Raw genomic sequence first — 5,149 nt, 5'->3', positions numbered from 1 at the left:
ATCCAGTTTGATTTGAAATTTATTTTCTTAATAAAAGTTTTACATGTCAATGAAAGCTTTAATGCAAACAATTTTAATTCAAGAACATAAAAATAAAATAATCCACACAAAGGTATGTGAGGTTTTAATATGGTTCAACCAAAATATAGGCATGGTTAATCAAGTTATTTAAAATAAAATTTGGTCTATGACTTTTTAATGTTATTGAGTTTCATGACTTTCTAATACTAATTAAATTAATTTTTGAGATTTCAATTATTTTTTAAAATTAATAAATTATATGTATTTAGTTTGATTTGGAATTTATTTACTTAATGAAAATTTTTTACTAGTTAAAAGAAATTCAAAAAAGAACATATAAATTAAAAAAAAATCATATTTGAAGATTTTCAAAATCGATATTAGATCATGAATAGAGAAGAAAAATAATCCCATATTCAACTTTATTTGGTTTTCATGATATTTTAAAATTTCTCTATGTTTTCCTTTTGCTTATAAAAATTGATGAAAATAATTTCTAATTGTTCTTTGAAAATTATTCTCTATTTACTTTGTTTTTAGAATTTAAAAATAGAGAATAATGATCAAACAGTATTATGAATTTTTTAAAATAGTTTTTTTATTTTTAAGTATAAAAAATTGATTTTTAATCATACAACTAGACAAGCTCTAATAGAATAATAGCTTTTACCAAATTAAAAGAATTTTAAAAAACAACAAATAATGGCTCTAAGTATGGTCCACACTGGATAGTAAATGTGTTTGGTAATTAAGAGAAAAAATGATGTGGCTTAAGGTGATGATGATGAAATGATGAGGTAGTAAAAAGTCATCGATAAGAGTTGAAAAGAATTTTTTTAAAATAAAAAGTAAAATTAACCAAAATTAGAATAAAATCTATTAATGAGAAAAATCTTGTTGACGGTGATCTTATAGTAAATCTAACTCCAAGACTTAATTATGTGATCACTTAAAAAAATTAAATATTTTGAAATATGGTAAATACTACTTTAACAATTTTGGTTAGCGAGTCTTTGGAATTTATGAATAATTAAAAATGCTTTTCATTTACATTTTGAATCAATAGAATGAAGTAATGCCTTGCACATTTCCATTTTTGATTAAAAAGAAAAAAAATTAAAGATGAAGTTTTATTAGTTTATTAATTGAATTTGACTCATTAAAAATTTTCAAAAATCAATTTACAATTACAATTTTTAGAAAAAAAGTACTTTTAAGCCATTTAGATTTTTGGTTTTTCATAATAATAAAAAGGATAATTGAATCACTTATAATTGTTTCTCCACCTCACTCTATAGTTCTCACCACACCTCTAGGGTGTAATGCCACAAGTTAGCCCAATCTAACTAAACCCAACCTAATTAAGGCATGTTTGGGCAATGATTTTTGGGTTAGACTTAAGCTAAGTATTATCAACTTAAATTCAATTTGAATTAGACTCAAGCCAATATTTGAACAATTCAAGCATAACCCAAAAATATATATATATCTTTATAACAATTCGAGTCAAGATTTAAACATATATATATATATATATATATATATATATAATATATATATATATATATATATATAAAAGTTGTTATAAGTTGCATAATATAATTTGTTTTTATAAGAATTCCATATTATTATTATTATTATTTTGTTTTATGAGCTATAAACTCCTCATAATGTAATTAAAACTATAAATAAAATAAAAAACTAATAATGTAAGAATGGTGGATTTATTTGTTATATTTAATTCCTTCAAATGGATGGTCACAAGTCATGGGTCTAACCGTTATAAGATGAATAATTTCATCAGTGAGTACAATAAGCCAACCATTATATTATGCAGAAATTAATGGGTCTAACCCTTCAACGTAATACGAAGCCCAGGTCTATCATAAGATGCATTCATGGCCATGCAGCAAACTCAATGCTTATTCTGCAAATATTCCCCTCTCTTCCTACAACTCGAACTACTCCTCGCCAGCGCTGCCTGCCCTGCGATTTCTAGCCAAGATAGAGGGCGATTTTTGGTCTTACATTCGGTTTTCCATTCGTTTATACTTTTAATGAGCTTCTGGTCTTCTTCTTCGGTCCATGGCCGTGTCTCCGACCCCCTCGCTCGCTGTGATCTTTCCATTACGGATTTCCTGCAGAGATGGAAGAAATTAACCCAATAAAGCTGCTTCCATGAAATATACTAGAAGAAAACAAATAAATAAATACAATGACTGTAGAAAGAAAAAAAAAAAAAAACCAGGGAAGCCCTCCCCATTGAATAGCAAGCTGTGAAGAGAAGATTGAGACCTTGAAGAAACAACGTGCTTGTTATCCAATGCTTGGCTGAGCTTGCTTCATAGTGGTCATATGAGGAGGCAAATTTATAGAAAGAGAGTTGCCTTCAGTTGATCAGTTTGAGGAGATAAACTGAAGCAGCATCTCATAGGATCCGCCGGGAGTTTTAGAGGCAACGTTCTTTGTTCTAAGAGCATGGATTGAGGTCAGATTGAGGAGATAAACTCACACCAACGGACATGGTCACCTTTTGCTTTCTCAGTCCCTGAGATCAGTCAAGGAAAATGAGTCAAGACAAAGTAATTTACAGTTTCGGATATAAAAGTTTGGTTCTAATAGGAGATCATAAGCTACCAATCGCTTGGGAATTGATCGGAAATTTATCCTATGAAATCTAATTCATTGTTCTCCGGTCAGATTGAGGAGATAAACTGACGCCAACGGATATGTTTTTGAACGTGCATCTACAGACATTTGAAATAAAATCTTGGTGGACTACAAGAGGGAATTTTTAATTAGACATTTGTTGGAGGTCTGAATGAGGAGATAAACTTGCGCCAACAGACATAGTTTAGTCTCTTAGATTTGTTCTTAGGATTTTTGTCGTAGTAATTAGTTATTATAAGTTGCATACTAGATTTGAACATCACTTTGAATTCTCCACCTCGTAGCTCTCAACACAGCTGTTTGAGTGTTTCATAATAATTTTTTTGACATAAATTTATATTTATAACACACCCAAGCCATAATATTTACCTGTAAAAATAGTTTTCTATATACAGTTGATTGGTGATTGGTCATAAGAGTTCAAAAGTATACCATGAAGGCCTTGTGAGAGAGAAGTGGAGCAAACAACTTATAAGGATACAACCAAACAAATTGACTCTAGGGTTACAACTAGGGCTCTTTTAAACTTACGCCAATCGAGGAGAGTTAATTTTCTACCCTAATTTTCAATTTCGGGTACGTGAGTTTTTTTTTAAATTTATGAATGATTAAAAATATTTTGCTTTAAAAAAAATCTCAAACTCAGTATTAACCCAATTCTCTTCATCCTAAATCTTATTTATTAAACGTGAAACGAGTAGCCCAAAAAACTCACCCTATTGTCATTCTAAAAAAGAAAGTAAAGAACAGAAAGTAAAAGTATGAAGAAAAAAAAATATTAAATATGGAATTAAAAAATTAAATTAAATTAAAAATAATGATAATAATAATTAAAAATTTTAAATGAAGCAATATCTTATTGGAACGAAATTAGTAAAATATTTGATTTTAAAAATTTATAAAATAAAAAATTAACACTTGTAAGTCATGTATGTCCTATCCATAAACCATCGAAATTAGTAAAAGATTCTCGGAAAATGGATGAATTTTTTTCTTTTAATTTTTGTTTTTAAAAATAAAAACATTAATTAGAACCATCCAGAATATTTATAAAAATTAAAAATACAATTTGAATATTTGTGTATTGTGTTATTTGCATGACTAAATTAGAAAAATGAGCTTCGGCTTGGGAAATACTATGATATCTATTTTATTTATGGCTTTCACAATGCTCCATTTAATTGTATTTGTCATGTCCCAATATCTACTCTCGGGTCATGATAATTATTTTACACTTCAAACATGGAAACTCAAATATAAATGAATCGAACAAGTATCTTATATCACAAAGTTATCAATTACTAAATTATCATATACAATAAATAAAAACATACTACAATCCTAAAATCTCAACTCCAAAAATAAAAGTTAAACCATTGTTAAAACTAAAAACCTTAAACAATTTCAATAGTTACTATATATATATATATATACATATTTTAACATTCAAACACTAAACAAAATGAAACTCTAAACAAAAAATCTCAAAAGAGAATGATTTTCATTCTAACTATCACTTCTTGTCTAAACCAAGAGTACCTAAAAATAATCACAAAAGGAAATGAGTTCAAACTCCAATAAAGAATATTGATATAGATTCATGAATAAAAGGTTTTCTATTATGAGTGAGTGTGTTTGGATAATTTGGATGTTGGGTTGGGAGAGAAAAAAAATATTAAAAGTAAAAATTAGTGGGAACTACTTTGATAAACAAATTATAGTGATTGGAGGGGATAATGCGAATAAATATTTTTGAGAAATTTAATTTAAATAAATAAAAAAGAATATGTTTTGGAAAGATTTAATTTAAATAAATAAGGAAAAGGTTCTTTAAAAACTAATTAACTTTGAGAACTCATTAATTAAATTGTTAAGTTCAAATAGAATTTAATAAATGAAATAAGATTGTACTTTAATTAAATTAGCTATATATTCTTAGAAACAAATTGGGAAAATAATATTATATAAATTAGAAGCTCATTAATTTTACTTAAATAAGGAATAGATTACTTAAATTAATATTTATAATTAGAAATAATAATATTAATATATAAAATTTTTAGAATTGTAAAACTTATAATTTTTTTAGATAAATAGTAATAACAATTTTTTTTTTTTTTTTGTTATGTTAGGTAAGGAGTAGATTCTTCAAGATTAATTTTTTCAAAGGTTTTTAAGTGCTTTTTTAAGTAAGAGAAATTAATGCAGACTCAATAAAGAAAATAATTTTCTTTTTATATGTTATTTGAAATGTGTAAAATGTCATCTTTGTTTTTATACATGAATCAAATATATTTTGCATGAAAAATATGTTATAACTTTTATTTTGTTTATAATAGAAAATATGGAGATGGAGATATTATGTTTTTGTAAGTTTGAATAAATAAAACAAAGTATTTGACTCTGGTTTCTTTGGCCCTAATCAACGAATATAATAGATGACCTTTGGCCCTCATCA

This window comes from Vitis riparia, chromosome 16 (assembly GCF_004353265.1).
Source record: "Vitis riparia cultivar Riparia Gloire de Montpellier isolate 1030 chromosome 16, EGFV_Vit.rip_1.0, whole genome shotgun sequence".
NCBI lineage: Eukaryota > Viridiplantae > Streptophyta > Magnoliopsida > Vitales > Vitaceae > Vitis > Vitis riparia.
The sequence above is the reverse complement of the archived record's forward strand: the minus strand, read 5'-3'. Positions refer to the sequence as shown.